The following is a 25051-nucleotide window of genomic DNA, read 5'->3' on the forward strand; positions in this document are numbered from 1 at the left end:
ATGCCTTTAATGTCATGAATTTTCCATGCATTAGCTGGTTTATGAGCTTTTAACACAGAAATGAGTTGAGATTTTTCATTTTTAGTAAGAGAAGACGATAGTATTACAGGTAATTCAGATTCATCATGTAAATAAGCATATTTCAAATGGTTTAGAATTGGCTTTAACTCTAATGTCGGTGGTTCTTCTATCGATGATTTGTATCAATATCTGTCTTCTTCTTTTAGCATTTGAAGTTCTTCTGTTGTTGGTTCATATTCATTAGCCATGAGTGTAGCTAACATTTCAGCTTCATCAATTGGTTCAGTTCCTTCTCCTAAAGAACATTCTCCTGTTCCTTGTAATTCTGGAAATTCTTCTAACAAATGTGAATCTATAGTTTGAATATAATAACATGTATCATCTGTAGATTGCGGTTGTTGCATGGCTCTATCCACAGAAAAGGTAACACTCTCGTCCTCTATTATTTCTTTAGCCGTGTTTAAGAATGGTCTTCCTAATATGAGAGGAACTCGAGAATCTTCTTCCATGTCCAGAATAACAAAATCTACTGGAAATACTAAAGTACCAACTTTAACTAGCATGTTCTCCATTATCCCTCTAGGATATTTTACAGATCGATCGGCTAGTTGTATGCTTATTCGTGTTGGTTTCAATTCTTCAAGGTCTAGTTTAGCCTATAGTGAATACGGCATTAGATTTATACTAGCACCTAAGTCTGCCAATGCTTCTATTGAACTAAGACTTCCCAGAAAACATAGAATTGTGAAACTTCCTGGATCAGATAATTTTTCTGGTATCTTATTCAACAGCACTGCAGAGCAATTAGCATTCATAGTAACAGCCGAGAGTTCTTCCATTTTCTTTCTATTTGTTATTAGATCTTTCAAAAATTTAGCATATCTAGGTATTCCTGAAATCACATCAATGAAAGGAAGATTGACATTTATTTGTTTAAACATATCCAAGAATTTGGATTGCTCGGCTTCAAGTCTTTCTTTTCTCATTTTACTCGGGTAAGGAAGTGGTGGTTGGTATGGTTTAACATAAGGTTTTTCCTTAACAGTGTTATCTTCATTAACCTTTTCAACTACCGATTCTATTTCCTTATTTTGATTAGGTTGTGGTTCTTGTGGAGTAGGAATAGAGTCATCAAAAATTACAGCTATTTCAGGTGGTTTAAGTGTAATACCACTTCTTGTGGTAATGGCTTTAGCTGTTTCATTCCAGGGGTTAGCATTTGTATCGCTAGGTAAACTTCCCGGTTTTCTTTCACCTGTCAACCTTGCTAGGTTACTTACTTCTTGTTCCAAATTTTGAATAGAAGCTTGTTGATTTCTAAATGCTTGAGCATTTTGTTCATTGGTTTGTTTCTGAGATGTGAAAAATTGAGTTTGAGATTCAACTAGCTTCGACATCATATCTTCGAAATTTGACTTTTTATCATCGGTTTGTGGTGGTTTATTTTGAAAAATAGGTCTTTGCTGATTGTAAGTATTGTTGGATACTTGTTGATTGCTAGGACCTTGTTGGTTGTTGTATGGAACATTTCGGTTATAATTCTGGTTTTGATTATAGATTGGTCTTGGCGATTGATAATTATTCTGATAATTATTTCCAGGCCTTTGGTTCATGTATGAAACATTCTCTCTTTGTTCCATTGTTTGTTCAATACTGAGACAATCTTTTGTCAAATGTGGTCCTCCACGCTGCTCACAACTAATTCGTATTGAGTGAATATCTTTAGTCATCTTTTTCATTCGTCTCTTGACAGCATCTATCTTTGCGAAAATGGAATCAAAGTCATGGCTAGAATCAGCTCTAGTTGCTTTAGATGATCTAACGATATCTTTTTCTTGATGCCACTCACGTGAGTGGGAAGCAGTGTTATCAATAATTTTGTAAGCTTCAGTTGCGGTTTTCTTCATAATGGAACCACCAGCTGCTATATCGATGTCTTTTCTTGTAGTGATGTCGCATCCTTGGTAGAATATTTGTACTATTTGATAAGTGTCTAAACCATGTTGCGGACATCCTCTTAACAACTTTCCAAATCTTGTCCACGCTTCATATAGAGTTTCATTTGGCTTCTGTGTGAACGTAACAATTTCTCCTTGAAGTCTCATGGCTTTAGATGCCGGAAAGAATTGTTTAAGAAATTTTTCAACTAAAACATCCCATGTATCAATCACCCCTTCAGGTAACGATTCTAACCAATCTTTGGCTTCTCCCTTTAAAGTCCAGGGAAATAACATGAGATATATCTGTTCATCCTCCACTTCTCTTATTTTGAATAAAGTACAAATCCTATTAAAGGTACGAAGATGTTCATTTGGATCTTCCTTCGGCGCACTACTAAATTGGCATTGATTAGTTACCATGTGTAGGATTTGTCCTTTGATTTCATAATCTGGTGCATTAATGTCAGGTTGAGTAATTGTGTGACCTTGGCCAGTGCGTTTAGCTCTCATTCGGTCTTCCATACTTAGAGGTTCCAGATTTTTCATGATTGAATTTGTTGAATCTGAATCACTAGAGGATTCTGATTTAATGGTTTGTTCCTCGACAATCTCTGTTTGAATGATTGGTGGTTCCGGAGGAAAGATTAATGGTTCCGGATCTCTGAATTGTCCCTGAATATCCTCCGGATTCTCAATTGTGAGGTCGGGTTCAAAAAATGGATAATCGGAAATTTGAATTGGAGTACTTGGTCGACTGGATGACGATTCTAAAGAAAAATCAACGGCGACAATATTGGCTAGATGTCTTGATCGAGTTACAGGTGGTGAACGTTTTGCTCGGTGCATTCACTGAATATCCTATTAGTTATAAAAGATAAAAATTATATAAATTATCAAATTAATAGACTTTTCTGATTTTGCCCACGTTTCGAATAGCCAATAGATGCAGCAGGTAGCCAGGACCCTTTAAATCGGAAGCCCACAACTCGCCACTAACAAATCCAACTATTACTACGAACCAGAAAAAGCACTTAAGGGATTTTACGTCAAATCCTAAAAATCTAGAAATATAAATAACTACGGAAAAAACTATATTAAAACTAATTACGAGCGAAAAACATATAAATTATGAATTAACAATTAAAAAGATATGAAATATAAAAAGATATAAAAAATGATAAAATTATTTATTTTATAAAAATATTATTTTTATATTATTATTTTATAAAACTATTAAGTTTATATATTTATTAAAACTAATTAACACTTAAATTACAAATTAATTAAAATCTAAAACTAACTAATATTAAATTAAACCCTAATCTTAATTAATTAATAATAATAATAATTAAACTTTAACCCTAATTTCGTACGTACTATGATCAGACCTATCTTTTCAGGTCATGCGATCGCATGGATTGTGTGTAGGATATTCATGCGGTCACATGAATTAGGAAACCAGGCCAGAAGTTGGGCTGCTACAGTGTAGTGGCCCGTATACTTTTTTTTTATATATATAGCGTTTCGCTTCCGGCGTTTAAGCAGTCCCCGGCAGCGGCGCCAAAAATACTTGATGTGCGTAGAGGTGTATACGAAATAGTTATATTTTTACTACAAAATACTATTAAATACGATAAAATTTTACACAAGTTATTTATTTATTTATAGAATGGATATACCTAAACCTTGCTACAACACTTATAGGCAGTGTACCTAATCGTACAGTAGTGTAGTTTTTAGTAAGTCCGGTTCGTTTCACAGGGAGCTAGCCAAGTTTAACGCTATATTTTTTAAAACTATATTTGTATAATATAAATATAAATATATATAAGTAATATTATTATTATAAAAGGGGGTTTTTACCGTTTAATGACCGGTTTGTCGATTTTAAAACTTTAGTCGCAGTTAAAACCTAATGTAAAATATTAAAAATAAAACTTAATTTAAAGCGTAAAGTAAATGACAATAATTAAAGTGCGATAAATAAAAGTGCGATAAATAAAATGATAATAAATAAAATTGCGATAATTAAAAAGTACGATAATTAAAAGTGCAATTAAATATAATGACAGTAAATAAAAGTGCGATGAAATATGAAATAAAGGAATTATGCTTATTTAAACTTCCGTAATCATGATGTTCGACGTATTGATTTTAGTTTATTACCATGGGTTAATTATCCTTTGTCTTGGATTATTTAATATGTCCATCTGGTTTTTGTCCATAACAGTCCATCAGTCATAAATATAAAGTGCGAGTGTCCTCGTCAAATTATTCTTATATCCGAAGTCAAATATTCCAACTAATTGGGGACTTAAACTATAATTACACCAATTTTCCTTGTAGATAATTCACCCCTGTTTTAATAAGTCCATTGACTATTAATCCATTCCCGTGTCCGGTTAAATGAACGATTATTAGTATTTATAAATATCCCGCCCATCGTGTCTGATCGAGTGTATGTGGTTATTACGTCTAATTGTAAATCTTTATATTAAATTAACGAACTATCATTCAATTAAACAAATATAAAGCTCATTAATAGCCCATAGTCTAATTTCCACAAGTGTCGTTCCTTTGTCCAAACCCCAATTATGGTACAAAGCCCAATTACCCAATTTTAATATTTAGCCCAACATCATGATTACTTCGACATTAAATAAGCATAATAATAACTTAGCTACGAGACATTAATTTAAAAAGGTTGAACATAACTTACAATGATTAATAATAGCGTAGCGTTACACGGACAGAATTTCGACTTACACACTTACAACATTCGCTAACATACCCTTATTATTATTAAATAAAAATTAAAATTAAAATTATAATATATATATATATATATATATATATATATATATATATATATATATATATATATATATATATATATATATATATATATATATATATATATATATATATATATTACGTTGAGAGATAGAGGGAAAAAGGTGTGTGATATTCGGCCGAAAACTGCGAAATTTATAGGATGTCACCAATGTTTTTCCTCCATACGATCGCATGGCATTTGGTCTTGCTGGCCATGAGATCGCATGGCCTGGGATTCCAGCTCACATTCGTTTATTTGCTTCTTGCCGACGATTTTATTAAATAATATATATATATATATATATATATATATATATATATATATATATATATATATATATATATATATATATATATATATATATATATATATATATAATTTTAAGAATTAATTATATATTATATTATATTCATGTGCATAGTTGACTTGTAATTTTTAGTCCGTTGCGTCGAGCGTTGACTCTGGTCCCGGTTCCGGATTTTCGAACGTCCTTGCGTACAATTTAATATCTTGTACTTTGCGTTTTGCGGCTCGTACTCTTGTAACTTTTAGGCGTTTCTCATCAATAATTTGAACCACTTTGATTGTACTTTGTTCTTTTTAGCTTTTTGGTCATTTGCGTCTTCAAATCGTCGAATCTGTCTTTTGTCTTCACCTTTTATTATTTAAACGAATGTCACTTGTAAATAGAACAATTACAACTAAAAGCTTGTCTTTCTTGAGGGATAATGCTATGAAATATATGTTCATTTTTAGCATTATCAGAATACATGCGCAATTTTTATAAATGTTTTACGAAATAGACACAAGTAATCGAAACTACATTATATGGTTGAATGATCGAAGCCGAATATGCCCCTTTTTGCTTGGTAGCCTAAGAATTAGTAAACCGATCTACTAATTGACGCGAATCCTAAAGATAGATCTATTGGGACTAACAAACCCCATCTAAAGTACCGGATGCTTTAGTACTTCGATGTTGTTTTATCATGTCCGATGGATTTCCCGGAATGATAGGGGATATTCTTATATGCATCTTGTTAATGTCGGTTACCAGGTGTTCAATTCATATGAATGATTTTTGTCTCTATGCATGGGACGTATATTTATAAGAAATGGAAAAGAAATTCTTGTGGTCTATTAAAATGATGAAAATGATTGATTATGATAAACTAATGAACTCACCAACCTTTTGGTTGACACTTTAAAGCATGTTTATTCTCAGGTATGAAAGAAATCTTCCACTGTGCATTTGCTCATTTTAGAGATATTACTTGGAGTCATTCATGACATATTTCAAAAGACGTTGCATTCGAGTCGTTGAGTTCATCAAGATTATTATTAAATCAATTATAGTTGGATATATTATGAAATGGTATGCATGCCGTCAACTGTCGATGAAATGAAATATTGTCTTTTAAAAATGAATGCAATGTTTATAAAATGTATCATATAGAGGTCAAGTACCTCGCGATGTAATCAACTATTATGAATCTTTTATAATCGATATGAACGGGGCATTTCACATTTGCTCATTTTAAAGATATTACTTGGAGTCATCCATGGCATATTTCAAAAGACGTTGCATTCGAGTCGTTGAGTTCAAAAAGATTATTATTAAGTAAACGACAGATTAAGTCATTTATAGTTTGGATATATTGTGAAATGGAATGCATATTTGTCAACTATCATTGTAATGAAAGATTATCTTTTAAAAACGAATGCAATGTTTGTAAAACGTATCATATAGAGGTCAATACCTCGCAATGGGACCAAATGTTATTGTATTCGTCCATATGGATTTGGACGGGTCGTCTCCGAGAAACCGGCATTCTAGTCTCAATAACTAGAAGCCGACTTTTAAAATGCCGGTTTGTCCTACGTGTGCTCTACTTTTTGCTGATTGTACTGAAACCGGCATTTCAAACGCCGGTTTCGGTACTTTTTTGAATTCCATCCATTTTCAGTCCATTATTATTGCAAAGCTGCACTATTACTGAACCATTGATGCAAGGTTGCAACCCTATCATCCTAGTGCATTATTGCAAATGGTTTTTTAGTTTGAATTTGCAGATTTTTCTTTAATTTATAGAGTTCATAATCTGGTTCATCATAAACACACTAAACTCATTTAATCTCCAAAAGCATTTAACATATATTCTTTCAGTTAATCTTCAAAAACACTAAACACGCTTAACTCACTTTAATGGTTGAATTTCATGGATTTATGGTTCATTGTGTTTGGGGTCGTGGAATTGCATTTCGAATTGGTTGGCTAAGTGGTGATGATCCATCACTTAGAGCCATGTTTCCACTATACCAAAAACTTAATTGTACGGCGTTAGATGAAATTGCTTACCGAAATGTGGCTGCCGATCCATAATCTTGTGCCTTGAAAATGATTATGTGGAATGAGTTCTTCGGCAATGTAGTTTTGACTGAAATTTACGATGATCGTTCTTTGGAATCAATGTATTTTTTTGCTCGGGAAAATCCACAATACAATGCTCAAATTGAAATTCAGTTTAAGCAAGTCCTTCCGACACAACATTTGGGTTTTGTGAATCAGTTGCAACATATAATGTAATCTTCTCAAGTTCTACAAACTGGGGATGGTGGTGCATACACATCTCAATCAAGAAGTGTATTTGTAGATGAAGATCAAGTTAAGGTTGAACATGAAGTTGTGGCTGAAGAAGAAAATGAAGAAGATGATTCCGATGATGGTATGTCAACAGCGAGTGACAGATCGACTGGAGAGGGAGGGCGGGAAAAAAATAATGCAGTGTTTTAATATAGATTTCGGTTTAGTTACACTTAAATACTTAGCAACTAACAACAAATGACGAAACACACCTCTATACAACATAGCCGATCGGTTTGGTTAAAAAGGGAGGAGCAAGCTTTTATATTTCACAAAACGACACTAATCAAGTAAAAGCTCGTCGGTTAGAAGTCTCCGAAACGTAAATCAAACGTGAAAACACTACGCGATAACTATAACAAATAAATAATAATAATCCTTCATATAAATATTACAAATAATATTTATTTGAAATAATCCAACATAGGAATGTATTTGGATAAATCGAATTCTTAAAAAGTCTCAAAAGACATAACCGGTTTGAAAATCGGAACAGTTTCTAAAATAACTACATCGTAACACGTAAACACATAATATAACATAAATGTTATAATTATGATTTTTAATTAATACTGAAATATTATAATCATGTCGAACCCATATATATGAATATATTATAATCATGTCGGACCATGGGGTGGGATCGAGCAAGGAAAGCGCAAATGAGTCCCGCGTTTTTTGATACGACAACAAGCTCTCGTGGAACAAACTCTTCAAGGTTTGAGGAGTCAGTTGAACAAGTTAATACGTACAAGAATGAAGTTGTACAAAAAAAAAACTGGTACAAATGGACACAATCACTACGACGGAACGTAAGAAAGCCGCACTTGAAGCTACAAAATTTATCGCATCAATTGAAAATTTAAATATCACCAACCTGAAGTAAAAGAAAGGTGAAAACTTGTACAAATGGACACAATCACTACGACGGAATGTAAGAAAGCTGCACTAGAAGCTACAAAATTTATCGCATCAATTAAAACTTTAAATATCACCAACCCGAAGTAAAAGAAAGGTGTTAAGATGAAAAAAATTTCTCGAAGAGTACGATGACTTTAAGACTTTTTAAAAATAAAGTAAGTTTAGGACTTTTTAATTATTGTAAATTATAGAAAATAAATTATGCGAATTTGGTAGGTTTAACTGTTTTCTTTATTTTGTAAAACACGGTATGGGTAAAATATTTCAATGTGAAAGAAATAATTTTGTATAACGGTAATCATCATGCATGCACCTGCAGCATCGCGCTGTGCACGGAAGGGCCGACGACCGTTCAACTGTTCGAGTGCAATGCAGTGGTATTGGTTCCGATTCGGTGAAGGTAGAATGTCTGGTCTAAAGTCCAGGACGGTAGGTAGCAGGCGTGTTCGTTTTTGCTCCCGAGCGAGAGCGAGAAATAGGCGATGCACCATTCTTGCCACTACATAAATGTTTCAGTTAAAATTTGGATATAAATTGATAGCACGTAGCTTCCAAGAAGCTTCTTGGTTTGTTGATAAATTTCGAGGAAGCTTCTTCTGCACAACATTACTACCGTACTTCTGTTGTGGTAATAAATTTCCTCTTATCAGTTTTGTGGATTGTTTGTTGGTATTTTATGTAGTGACCCGAACTTTTCCATGTTTATATATATTAAATAAAATTGATATTTATATGATTAAGTGTTTCCAACATGTTAAGCAATCAAACTTGTTAAGACTTGATTAATTGAAATAGGTTTTATATAGACAATTGACCACCCAAGTTGACCGGTGATTCACGAACGTTAAAACTTGTAAAACCTATATGATGTCATATATATGGATATATATATATATATATATATATATATATATATATATATATATATATATATATATATATATATATATATATATATATATATAGTTAACATGGTATTATGATAAGTATACATATCATTAAGTATATTAACAATGAACTACATATGTAAAAACAAGACTACTAACTTAATGATTTCGAAAGGAGACATATATGTAACGATTATCGTTGTAACGACATTTAATTGTATATATATCATATTAAGATATATTAATATATCATAATATCATGATAATGTAATAATTTAACATCTCATTTGATATAATAAACAATGGGTTAACAACACTTAACAGGATCGTTAACCTAAAGGCTTCAAAACAACATTTACATGTAACGACTAACGATGACTTAACGACTCAGTTAAAATGTATATACATGTAGTGTTTTAATATATATTTATACACTTTTGAAAGACTTCAAGACACTTATCAAAATACTTCTACTTAACAAAAATGCTTACAATTACATCCTCGTTCAGTTTCATCAACAATTCTACTCGTATGCACCCGTATTCGTACTCGTACAATACACAGCTTTTAGATGTATGTACTATTGGTATATACACTCCAATGATCAACTCTTAGCATCCCATGTGAGTCACCTAACACATGTGGGAACCATCATTTGTCAACTAGCATGAAATATCTCATAAAATTACAAAAATATTAGTAATCATTCATGACTTATTTACATGTAAACAAAATTACACATCCGTTATATCTAATCCATATACCAATGACCAAAAACACCTACAAACACTTTCATTCATCAATTTTCTTCATCAAATTGATCTCTCTCAAGTTCTAAGTGTTCTTCATAAATTCTATAAGTTCTAGTTTTATAAAATCAAGAATACTTTCAAGTTTGCTAGCTTACTTCCAATCTTGTAAAGTGATCATCCAACCTCAAGAAATCTTTCTTATTTATAGTAAGATATCTTTCTAATACAAGGTAATACTTATATTCAAACTTTGATTAAATTTCTATAACTCTAACAATCTTATTTCGAGTGGAAATCTTACTTGAACTTGTTTTCGTGTCATGATTCTGCTTCAAGAACTTTCAAGCCATCCAAAGATACTTTGAAGCTAGATATATTTTTCTCATTTTCAGTGGGTTTATCCACAAAACCTGAGGTAGTAATGATGTTCATAACATCATTCGATTCATATATATAAAACTACCTTATTCGAAGGTTTAAACTTGTAATCACTAGAACATAGTTTAGTTAATTCTAAACTTGTTCGCAAACAAAAGTTAATCCTTCTAAATTTACTTTTAAAATCAACTAAACACATTTTCTATATCTATATGATATGCTAACTTAATGATTTAAAACCTGAAAACACAAAAAACACCGTAAAACTGGATATACGCCGTCGTAGTAACACCTCGGGCTGTTTTGGGTTAGTTAATTAAAAACTATGATAAACATTGATTTAAAAGTTGTTCTTCTGGGAAAATGATTTTTTTTATGAACATGAAACTATATCCAAAAATCATGATTAAACTCAAAATGGAAGTATGTTTTCCAAAATGGTCATCTAGACGTCGTTCTTTCGACTGAAATGACTACCTTTACAAAAATGACTTGTAACCTGTATTTCTGACTATAAACTTATACTTTTTCAGTATAAATTCATAAACTTAAGTTCAATATGAAACCGTAGCAATTGGATTCACTCAAAACGGATTTAAAACGAAGAAGTTATGGGTAAAAAAAGATTGGATATTTTTACTTGTTGTAGCTACGTGAAAATTGGTAACAAATCTATACAAATCATATCCTAGCTAACTTATATTGTATTATACATGTATTCTAATATATTATGTAATCTTGGGATACCATAGACACGTATGCAAATGTTTTGACATATCATATCGACCCATCTATATATATTATTTGGAACAACCATAGACACTCTATATGCAGTAATGTTGGAGTTAGCTATACAGGGTTGAGGTTGATTCCAAAAATATATATACTTTAAGTTGTGATCTAGCCTGAGACGTGTATACACTGGGTCGTGGATTGGGTCAAGATAATATATATCAATTTATTTATGTACATCTAACTATGGACAACTAATTGTAGGTTACAAACGAGAACAGCTGACTGAAAATATTTAAAACATTAAAACGTATAAAAAAAATGTTGTAAATATATTTTGAACATACTTTGATATATATGTACATATTTGTTATAGGTTCGTGAATCGACCAGTGGCCAAGTCTTACTTCCCGACGAAGTAAAAATCTGTGAAAGTGAGTTATAGTCCCACTTTTAAAATCTAATATTTTGAGTTGAGAATACATGCAGCTTTATAAATGTTTTACAAAATAGACACAAGTACGCAAAACTACATTCTATGGTTGGATTATTAAACCGAATATCTCCCTTCAAGTCTGGTAGCCTAAGAATTTGGGAAATGGCCCCTAATTGACGCGAATCCTAAAGATAGATCTATTGGGCTTAACAACCCCCATTCAGGTTATGGATGGTTTAGTACTTCGAGATTATTATACAGACGAGAGGCTATGTTTTGGGGATATTTTATGCATTAAGTTAACGTCGGTTACCAGGTGTTCAACATATGAATGATTTTTATCTCTATGCAGTTTGCGAAATGCCTTATAAGAGATGTGTTATAAAAATGAAATCTTGTGGTCTATTATTATGATATAATATTATGTAGGTTAAACCTATAACTCACCAACAATTTTGTTGATGTTTTAAGCATGTTTATTCTCAGGTGATTATTAAGAGCTTCCGCTGTTGCATACTAAATTAAGGACAAGATTTGGAGTCCATGCTTGTATAATATTGTTTAAAAACTGCATTCGAAGACTTATGTTGATGTGTAATATTATTGTAAACTATTATGTAATGGTCGTGTGAAAAATGCTATATTTTAGATTATCATTATTTGGTAATCGTCGTAATATTTTAAAGGTTATGGTTTGTTTTAAAATCGAATGCAGTCTTTGAAAAACGTCTCATATAGAGGTCAAAATCTCGCGACAAAATCAATTAATATGGAACGTTTATAATCAATATGAACGGAACATTTCAGTTGGTATCCGAGTGTTGGTCTTAGAGAACCAGAAATTTGCATTAGTGTGTCTTATCGAGTTTGTTAGGATACATTAGTGAGTCTGGACTTCGACCGTTTTTTCTTTAAAAACGATTGCTTAACACTTTTGTTGGAAATTATATATTATTAATATGTAAATATTATGTGATATATTAACCTCTTAATGTGTTTGATATTGTGTGATAGATGTCTACCACTAGTACAAATCCCATCGACTCACCTAATAATAATGAAGAGTCAAATATAATTTGGGAAGATTCACAAATTCAAAAAGAGGAACCGGAAGAAGAGGAACCGGAAGAAGAGGAATCGGAAGAAGAGGAACCGGAAGAAGAGGAATCAGAAGAGGAGGAACCGGAAGAAGAAGAGGTTCCGGAAGAGGAAATATTGATACCTATAGTAAATCGATTAAATAAAAGAAAATCCTCAACCAACGGACCAAAGTTAATAATGGTCAATGGTGTTTCCGCTGAGGAAGTAAAATATTGGGAAGATTATTAATTTTCCGATGAATCGGATCCCAATGAGGATTCCGATGATGTTATAGAAATTACCTTGACCCAATTTAATAAAGCGAAAGAAAATAATAAGGGAAACGGTATAAAAATAGAGAAACCCGATTCCAACCCCGATGAACTTTATATGTATCGGCAACATCCGTATTTCCTAAAATTTAACAATGACCCGGGAACCTCTAAACCACCAGGATTTTCTAAACCATTGTGAAAAACGACAGCTCGTATTAGGGGAGCATCATATATCCCTAGGAAATTAGCAAAACGAACCAAGTCCGAAGAAGAAGAAACGAGTGAGTCGGATTAAAGAGTTGTAATCATGTTATGTAATATATGTAATATAGTGTGTTTGTACTTTTATGTTCTATGTAAAAATTGATTGTATTGTTTGTTAATTATCTTTTACGAATCTAATCCTTGTCTATTTTACAGTATAAAAACAAAATGAACGTTAAGGGTAGACAACCGAATATTTTAGAAGACCTACCAGAGGATATGATTGAGGAAATCTTGTCTAGAGTCGGTCAGAATTCATCAGCACATTTAGTTATGGCGAAATTAACTTGTCAAACATTTGAAAGACTTTCCAGAAATGCCTTAGTTTATAAAAGGCTTTCCTTTGATAGGTGGGGTATATCACATTGGGGAGACCGTAAGTTACGTCGTGTTTTCTTTAAAGCGTTAAATGCGGGGAACCCAAATGCAATTTTACGCTACGGGTTAAGAACCTATTTTGACTCAACATATCCCAATGTAGGATTTCGTGAGTTAGAAAGAGCTTCTAACATGCAACATAAAGAAGCATGTTATGCTTACGGGTTAATAATGTTCGCTTCTCATCAAATTGAGAAAAAGAACATTGGGTTGCAACTTTTAAATAAAACATTCCCACAAGTGATGGACTCGGTAGTTGAGATGAGAAACAAGGTTTTTAGATTATTACGGGGCTGTTGGACATTACGAAACCCTCGTCCTTTTGACGACATTACAACATGCTGTCTTGTCAACGGTCACAACGGTTATGTTCTACAAGACCAAGGATAGGAAGTAGTCATAGTAAAACCAGAATGCATGACTTGTTTCTGGACGTATGAATTACGTGTCTTTATTGCCTTTGTTGAACGACTTGCGTATTAACTAGAATTGTCTTCACAACTGTTTTGTATCAGAGTTTTTATGTGCTATATTTCATGCTATATGTAAAATAGCGGTATTGTAAGTTTGCAAAATATTGTATAAAAGTTTGAATGTGAAATATTATTATAATCAGTTTTCATATAGAATTGTATTAGTTGAATTGTATGTTAGCTACTAAATATGAACTTAACGGGTAGGTATTACCCGAATTAAAACTTATAAAGCGCTAATATGAAGAAAAATCTTTTATAAATGAGTTCATATTATGCTACGGAATACTATTGACTACTCTTATTATTCTATATGATTAACTTAATTCTTTTGGCTATTTTTGAAGGAAATGGCACCGACTACTCGTCAGAACTTGAACATGAGTGAGGAAGACTTCCGTGCTTTCCTTGCAATAAATATAGCCGCAGTACAGGCTGCAATGAAAAACAACAATAACTTAGGGTCTAGCAATGGAGTTAACTCCATAGGAAACCGTGTAGGATGCTCCTACAAGGCTTTCACTGCCTGTAAACCTCTGGAATTCGATGGAACTGAAGGACCAGTCGGACTGAAACGATGGACCGAAAAGGTTGAATCTGTGTTTGCTATAAGCAAATGTGCTGAGGAAGATAAGGTAAAGTACGCCACGCATACCTTCACAGGTACTGTGTTAACATGGTGGAATACCTATCTCGAAAAAGTGGGACAAGATGCTGCTTACGCACTACCGTGGTCAGCATTCAAACACTTAATGAACGAGCAGTACCGTCCCAGAAATGAGGCCAATAAGCTCAAGGTAGCTTAGAGGGTTACGAACACAAGGGTTTGATATTACCACGTACGAACGACGATTCACAAAGTTGTGCCTATTGTGTCCGGGAGCGTTCGAAGATGAAGAAGAGAAAATCAACGCATTTGTAAAAGGGTTACCGGAAAGGATCCAAGAGGATATAAGTTCACACGAGCCCGCCTCCATACAAAAGGCAAGTCGAATGGCTCATAAACTTATAAATCAAATTGAGGAAAGGATTAAAGAACAGGCGGCCGAAGAAGCCAATACGAAACAAGTCAAGAGGAAATGGGAAGAAACCAGTGACAAGGGTCACAATTTCAATAATCAACCTAACAATCATAACTACAATCGCACCAATTTTCGCAACAACACCAGCAACAACTACAACCACCCCAGCAACAACTACAACAACCGTTTCAACAACAATAACAACCGCAACAACAACAATCCCAACAATAACAACAAGAGGCAGAAATTCTACCAGAGATGTGAAGGATACCATCCAACTGGGCTCTATACAGCAGTGTGTACTAAGTGTAATAGAAAGGGCCATGGTGCGATAAAGTGCGAAATCTACGGATCAATGGCTAAGGGAACAAATAATGCTGGAACAAGTTATGCAGACATTACCTGTTTCGGATGCGGGAAGAAGGGCCATTACAAAAATATGTGTCCAAATCAGGGGGATAATAATGGGCAAGGCCGAGGAACAGTCTTCAACATTAATGCGGTTGAAGCGCAGGAAGACCCGGAGCTTGTTACGGGTACGTTTCTTATTGACAATACATCTGCTTATGTTTTATTTGATTCGGGTGCGGATTGAAGCTATATGAGTAAGGATTTCTATGCTAAATTAAGTTGTCCATTGACGCCTTTGGATAATAAGTTTATACTAGAATTAGCAAACGGTAAATTAATTGCAGCAGATAATATATGTCGGAATCGAGAAATTAAACTGGTTAGCGAAACATTTAAGATTGATTTGATACCAGTAGAGTTAGGGAGTTTTGATGTGATAATCGGCATGGAATGGTTGAAAGAGGTGAAAGCAGAGATCGTATGTTACAAAAATGCAATTCGCATTGTACGAGAAGAAGGAAAACCCTTAAAGGTGTACGGAGAAATGAAAGGACCCGTTCATATATATTATAAACGATTCACAATAGTTGATTACATCGCGAGGTATTTGACCTCTATATGATACATTTTACAAGCATTGCATTCGTTTTTAAAAGACAAACTTTCTTTACAACGAAATTTGACGGCATGCACACCATTTGATAATACATCCAACTATAATTGACATAATAATAATCTTGATGAACTCAATGACTCGAATGCAACGTCTTTCAAAATATGCCATGAATGACTCCAAGTAATATCCTTAAAATGAGCTAATGCACAGCGAAAGATTTCTTTAATACTTGAGAATAAACATGCTTTAAAGTGTCAACCAAAAGGTTGGTGAGTTCATAGGTTTATCATAACAATATTTCAATATATTAATAGACCACAAGATTTTCGTTTATAAATATATGTACACTCGCAAGTGTATAAAAGTATTCTATAAGTTGTAGGCACTCGGTAACAAGCCTTAACGTTCATGTGTTACCCTCTGAAGTACACCAGATCAGGTGTGTTTAAAATAACCTCGAAGTACTAAAGCATCCCATAGTCAGGATGGGGTTTGTCAGGCCCAATAGATCTATCTTTAGGATTCGCGCCTACCGTACATAGACAAGTAGTTTAATGTTACTAAGCTAAGGGTATATTTCTGGTTTAAACCCACGTAGAATTAGTTTTAGTACTTGTGCCTATTTCGTAAAACATTTATAAAAACAGCGCATGTATTCTCAGTCCCAAAAATATATATAAAAGGGAGCAAATGAAACTCACCATACTGTATTTCGTAGTAAAAATACATATAACGTCATTTAACAAGTGCAAGGTTGGCCTCGGATTCACGAACCTATATTAATTATATATATTTATATGTTGGTCAATATTTGTCTAACAATTTTTGGTCAAATCATAGTGTACCACAATCCTAATGCTCGAGACTAATATGCAAAAGTCAACAAAAGTCAACTTGACCCAAAATGACTTCTAAAATTTATACGTGTTTATTATATAACTTAACTATAGTCGTTTTATATATTTAAATATATTTATTAGATTTTATAATAATAAAAGTCATTTATTAATAAAAATTTATATTAACGTTTATATATAATAAAATATACTTTTATATATCTTAAGTAGTAAAATTTATAAAATTCACTTAATATCGTAAAACTATAGTGGTAAGTATTATTAATGTAATTATATTACGCGTGGTGAAAAATATCTTTGTATCCCCTATTTATTTGATAAAATAATATTGATCATAATAATAATAAGTAAAAGTTGTATTATTTTGTAATAATAATTATTATTATTCTATAACAATATTTATATTTACTAAAAATGGTATTATGATAAAATGATAATACTAACATAATAGTAATAATGATATTTTATAATAACAATGATATTTTTATTAAAATAATAACGACGATAGTAATAATAAAAATTTTAACAATAATACTAAAATTCAGTTGACTATAACTTCTAATCCGTTCATCGAAACCATTCGATATCTAAATGAAAAGTTCTTAATTTTTCGCTAGCTTTCCAATTACATGCATATCATATACCCTATCTCAGTAGCATATGTATCTAATTCAGGATTCAACAAACCTATCTAAGGACAAAATCGATTGTACAAGCATGCATAATCCTATATACTCGAGCACTAGTCAGGGATACACTATTGATATATAAAAGTTAAGTTATGAGTGCTCACGTATCAATATTGAGATTCAATATTACAGGAAAGTACGTAGACGCAACGAAGATGATAAACACTAGATTGACCTCACGAGCATACCCATGAACCATACCCATCACCTCCATAGCTATAACCCATAATTTCCTTAGCTTCGACTCATTCAAAAAACTATTTTGAAATCACTCGGACATCACTCCGTCGTAATATTTTATGTATACTAATAATATCTTGAAATAATACAAAGCAAATATATATATATATATATATATATATATATATATATATATATATATATATATATATATATATATATATATATATATATATATATATATATATATATATATATATATATATATATATATGTAAATCGATTGAGAGAGTTTAGAGAAATATATTTTCAAGTTTCTATGAAATAATGAAACCTATTGAATTCTATTTATAATAGATTTTTGAATTATTAAAGTGAATTATTAAAGTATGAATTATTAAAGTGAATTATTAAAGTATGAATTATTAAAGTAAATTATTAAAGTATGAATTATTAAAGTGAATTATTAAAGTATGAATTATTAAAGTGAATTATTAAAGTATGAATTATTAAAGTGAATTATTAAAGTATGAATTATTAAAGTGAATTATTAAAGTTAAAGTAAAGTAAAAGTAAAGTAAAGGTAAAGTTAAAGTATAGTAAAAGTATAAAAACTATGTATGTATAATACGCGTATAAATATATATAATATTAATTTAAATCGTTATATATATTTAATGAAATAAAATATAAATATCGTTATATTTATTATACTGGTTAAGTAATGAGTTGTCAAAAGTGATTCTAGATATTTATAAAAGTTATATACGTTTTAATAATAAAGTTCTTTTTAAACTGAAAATGTTTTTGTACGTTTGAAAATAGATTAATAGAATATTATGGAAACCAATTTTCCACTAGCTTTTGTCTAACTTTCGTAAATGACACTTTTTATTTTTATTTATAAATAGCTTTACAAATTATTCCGAATATCGTTAAGAGGAATAGATTTTCTCAAATCATAGTGGACCTCTCAACAGAGACTTGTAATCATAATTCAATGTTTCTGATAATTTAATCATTTAATATATATATTTTTAATTTCGTCGATAATCATATTGAAACAAATACGTTCATATAAAGCATTATACATTTAAATACTTTGTTGACATTTTCAATTTATAACATATACACATATACATACATATTCATATATGTTCATTTAATGGTTCGTGAATCATTGGAATTTGGTCGAGGTTTAAATGAATGTATAAACATAGTTTAAAATCCTTGAGGTTTAACTTAACAAACATTGCTTATCGTGTCAGAATAATATAAAGATAAAGTTTAAATTTAGTCGGAAATTTCCGGGTCGTCACAGTACCTACCCGTTAAAGAAATTTCGTCCCCAAAATTTGATAGAGGTCGTTATGGCTAACAATGAGAATGTTATTATGACGTAATGATTATGAAGTTTTATCATGTCTAAGAAGTATGGATAAAATAATTCGATTACTCGAAGCGTATGAGGGAAGTTATCGTAAATGAAGGAATTAAGATTATAGTGATTCGTCATATCTTTTGACATCATCACAATTGATCTCCGAATTTAAAGAAAATCTTTGTAATCTATGTTGAATTTGATGCTTCGGTGATTAAGGAGATTATGATTCTCTTCGAATTAATACGATAATCCATCTTGATTTCTCTGTCGGGTATTTCAATATAAATCCACCTCCTTCGTTTTCTTACAACTCACACCTTCTATTCTCTCTCCCTCAACTCATATTTTAAAGTATTTGTCAATATGCTTCATCCAGTACTGATTCTCGATATACTCCTCACTTTCATATCTGTCGTTCTTCTTTTTCATCTGCCTCCAGAAGAATCTATTCACATCTACTATACTCTCGGTTTTATAGTGTTTTTAGTTCTTCCGTGTCTTTATATTGCTATATGCATCGATATACACGGTTTATAATTTTTGGGTGGTTGTTGGGTTTTATATCTTCCCTTATATTTCAAAGCCCCTGCTTTTGTCTTCTATAATCATTGACATCCACAGTTAATGCTCCCTTCTATTTGCTACGATTTATACTCCAATTTCCATTTTGGAGTTTTGTCCTTTCGTTTCTTCTTTTTGCGATTAAGCAACGTTTGTAATGGTCCAGTATTCGCATATATGAATTTCAGAATGAACATAGTTAATGTTCTAAGAAGGAAATGGTAATGGCACGATCTTGATTATTAATTTACCAGAATACCCTGAAAAGACCGAATCATCAAGAAAATATATTCTTGATATTTTTAGAGATTAAATAGAATACAATAGTCGTGTAACATGGAACATGATGACGGCATGGTCTGTGAATCGTCATGTCCCATTAGAAACTCAGCATGACTTACTGTAATATAATCACGTTGATCAAGTGTCATTATATTATACTAACTCATGCTTCAGTTCCCAACACTACTTCAAAACATTCATAATTTAAACTCGAAAGTTTATAGAATATAGAAACTAATAGTTTCTTATATGATGTAACACTGATAGCGCAAAGAGATAAATGACTTCAGATAAGATTAGTTGTGAAAATATCTTCAGAAATATCGTGGATATTTATAATGAAAGATATGATAATATCTTAGAATTTTTAATATTGATGGATGATGATGAAGATTTTTCTGTAAAGGTTTAGAATAAAGAGTAAGGTATTCGTTAATGACTTTAGCAGGCACTGAATCATTTGGATTCTTTGAAGGCAGATTTAGTCTTTGTGATTTGTCCACAGCCTCCTTCATAGTCTGTTCAATCCGTTTTTAAGTTCCAAACCTTCTCTTTTTCTCAGCTTTACCACCTTACTATTCTTTGTCATCAAACTTTTTTACTGTTAAGATCGTTTACAGTTTTTAATGCTTCGTCAGCATTTCAAGAACTAGTTTGCAGTTCAAAATATTTTTCAGAACTTCACATTTAAAGTATGTAAGTCCAGGAGATAGACGTTTTACGTACACATATAACTGTTGGCGTAGACATGCTGCGAGATTTCAAAATACTGGTTACTGTTTTCCGATGATTCGTATGACAATTCTCGTTACAAGGTGCGAATGAGTAAATGATGTGATTTCAATAAATATAATGATTTTTCGAAAAGTCAAAGATAATTGAAGTTGTTGGTAAGTTTATTGCTAAGGTGGCGAGATATGAAAGGTCCCCAGTAACGATGACGAAAGGGCAACGTATCTATCGAGGTTATAATAAGACTAGTCCGACTGAAAAGTCGAAGTTGACTTGCTGGAGCTGTGACAAAACTGTCTACTTTGAAAAGGAATTGAAAAGTCATTTTAGCTAATAAATGCCAAAGGGTCTGACACGGATACGCGTCGAACTATGACTTTGGCTTCGAGAGCTTTTTAGGTACATAAATGTGGGTTATATGTGGTTGGATCATCATCTCGATTGTTCATTGTTTGAAGTGTCTTCGAAAACTTCGGAGAGTTTGAACACAGTTTGTAATCGTTAATATACATATGATGTTCTAACACAGTTTTGAAGCCAAAGTATAGCTTTGAAAGATGTAGGAATCTAAGAGTGATGTCTTCTGTTAAATCATGACTTGGATTTTGATTTGTCAAAATCAGAATGCGTAATCAAATTTGGGTGAGAATGGTTGTTTTGATTACTATACAAGAATGTATATTGTTGTGAGATTTTGGGAGTGTAGTTGATGATTTGCTTAATCAGATTCGAAAACTGTAACATATTAATTGTGAATTTATATATCTCTCGGGTATTACCTACCCGTTAAAAAAAATTTCACAATTAATATTTTGTACAACAGAATATTATTACAGTCTTTATGAAAATATATATGTGCATATTTTCTTCAGATGTAACATAGATTTAATGAGTTAATATTAAATTAAACTCATTTGATTTATGGTTGAAACTAGAACTGAATAATCCCTAAAGACTTTAGAAATTACATAACTTTTACGGAGTATTTATTCAATAAAATTGAAATTATGAATTAATACTTCGTTATTTGTTGGTGTTTGTAACCCTTGCACCATATTCTCTAAAGCCACTACTCGAGCGCGAAGCTCGTTGACTTCTTCTATTACACCGGGGTGATTGTCGGTTCGGACGAGCGGATAAATAAAATCTAGAATTTAATGTAGTATATAATCGTGACGAGATACTCTGGAAATGAGAGAGAAAATGGTGTTTTGGACCGGTTCGCCGGTAAGTGCTTCAGGTTCATCGCCAAGAGGACAATGTGGTGGATGGAAGGGATCACCTTCTTCTTGTCTCCAATTATTGAGGAGGCTACGAACCTATCCCCAATTCATCTAAAATAGATGATGGCTAATTGGTTGATCCATTCCGGTCACACTGCTTTCGGAGCTTGAGTGGGATTCCATATCGGAATTCGAGGGACTTGAACTAATGACGAATTCCATTTCGTTCGATTGAATAAAGGATTTTTCGATATGAAATGATTTTTCGGCTATCGGGTGGTATTCTAATTACATAGAATATCTATATATATAGCGCAAAAGATTTCGTAGATTACGGAGGAATTTACGTGATATGTCAGACAAAGTTTACAGTAACAGATACGCTAAGATATGGATTAGCAGATACGCTAAGATATGAATTTTGTCTATACACTATTTATGCAATCAATGCAGTAAGACGTGTCTAGACTAAGAATGATAAGCAGGCAATTCCGACAACAATGATAAGCAAAACTTTTGACATGCAGACACGGTCTAAGTCCAGGCTCACTAATGCATCCTAACGACTATCAGTTAGACACACTAATGCAGACCTGGTTCGCTAAGACCACTGCTCTGATACCAACTGAAAGGACCCGTTCATATATATTATAAACGATTCACAATAGTTGATTACATCGCGAGGTATTTGACCTCTATATGATACATTTTACAAACATTGCATTCGTTTTTAAAAGACAAACTTTCTTTACAACGAAATTTGACGGCATGCACACCATTTGATAATACATCCAACTATAATTGACATAATAATAATCTTGATGAACTCAATGACTCGAATGCAACGTCTTTCAAAATATGCCATGAATGACTCCAAGTAATATCCTTAAAATGAGCTAATGCACAGCGGAAGATTTCTTTAATACCTGAGAATAAACATGCTTTAAAATGTCAACCAAAAGGTTGGTGAGTTCATAGGTTTATCATAACAATATTTCAATATATTAATAGACCACAAGATTTTCGTTTATAAATATATGTACACTCGCAAGTGTATAAAAGTATTCTATAAGTTGTAGGCACTCGGTAACAAGCCTTAACGTTCATGTGTTACCCTCTGAAGTACACCAGATCAGGTGTGTTTAAAATAACCTCGAAGTACTAAAGCATCCTATAGTCAGGATGGGGTTTGTCAGGCCCAATAGATCTATCTTTAGGATTCGCGCCTACCGTACATAGACAAGTAGTTTAATGTTATCAAGCTAAGGGTATATTTCTGGTTTAAACCCACGTAGAATTAGTTTTAGTACTTGTGCCTATTTCGTAAAACATTTATAAAAACAGCGCATGTATTCTCAGTCCCAAAAATATATATAAAAGGGAGCAAATGAAACTCACCATACTGTATTTCGTAGTAAAAATACATATAACGTCATTTAACAAGTGCAAGGTTGGCCTCGGATTCACGAACCTATATTAATTATATATATTTATATGTTGGTCAATATTTGTCTAACAATTTTTGGTCAAATCATAGTGTACCACAATCCTAATGCTCGAGACTAATATGCAAAAGTCAACAAAAGTCAACTTGACCCAAAATGACTTCTAAAATTTATACGTGTTTATTATATAACTTAACTATAGTCGTTTTATATATTTAAATATATTTATTAGATTTTATAATATTAAAAGTCATTTATTAATAAAAATTTATATTAACGCTTATATATAATAAAATATACTTTTATATATCTTAAGTAGTAAAATTTATAAAGTTCACTTAATATCGTAAAACTATAGTGGTAAGTATTATTAATGTAATTATATTACGCGTGGTGAAAAATATCTCTGTATCCCCTATTTATTTGATAAAATAATATTGATCATAATAATAATAAGTAAAAGTTGTATTATTTTGTAATAATAATTATTATTATTCTATAACAATATTTATATTTACTAAAAATGGTATTATGATAAAATGATAATACTAACATAATAGTAATAATGATATTTTATAATAACAATGATATTTTTATTAAAATAATAACGACGATAGTAATAATAATCATTTTAACAATAATACTAAAATTCAGTTGACTATAACTTCTAATCCGTTCATCGAAACCATTCAATATCTAAATGAAAAGTTCTTAATTTTTCGCTAGCTTTCCAATGACATGCATATCATATACCCTATCTCAGTAGCATATGTATCTAATTCAGGATTCAACAAACCTATCTAAGGACAAAATCGATTGTACAAGCATGCATAATCCTATATACTCGAGCACTAGTCAGGGATACACTATTGATATATAAAAGTTAAGTTATGAGTGCTCACGTATCAATATTGAGATTCAATATTGCAGGAAAGTACGTAGACGCAACGAAGATGATAAACACTAGATTGACCTCACGAGCATACCCATGAACCATACCCATCACCTCCATAGCTATAACCCATAATTTCCTTAGCTTCGACTCATTCAAAAAACTATTTTGAAATCACTCGGACATCACTCCGTCGTAATATTTTATGTATACTAATAATATCTTGAAATAATACAAAGCAATATATATATATATATATATATATATATATATATATATATATATATATATATATATATATATATATATATATATATATATATATATATATATATATATATATATATATATATATGTGTGTGTGTAAATCGATTGAGAGAGTTTAGAGAAATATATTTTCAAGTTTCTATGAAATAATGAAACCTATTGAATTCTATTTATAATAGATTTTTGAATTATTAAAGTGAATTATTAAAGTATGAATAATTAAAGTGAATTATTAAAGTATGAATTATTAAAGTGAATTATTAAAGTATGAATTATTAAAGTGAATTATTAAAGTATGAATTATTAAAGTGAATTATTAAAGTATGAATTATTAAAGTGAATTATTAAAGTATGAATTATTAAAGTGAATTATTAAAGTTAAAGTAAAGTAAAAGTAAAGTAAAGGTAAAGTTAAAGTATAGTAAAAGTATAAAAACTATGTATGTATAATAAGCGTATAAATATATATAATATTAATTTAAATCGTTATATATATTTAATGAAATAAAATATAAATATCGTTATATTTATTA

The sequence above is a fragment of the Rutidosis leptorrhynchoides genome, chromosome 4 (assembly GCF_046630445.1).
Source record: "Rutidosis leptorrhynchoides isolate AG116_Rl617_1_P2 chromosome 4, CSIRO_AGI_Rlap_v1, whole genome shotgun sequence".
In the NCBI taxonomy this organism is placed as follows: domain Eukaryota; kingdom Viridiplantae; phylum Streptophyta; class Magnoliopsida; order Asterales; family Asteraceae; genus Rutidosis; species Rutidosis leptorrhynchoides.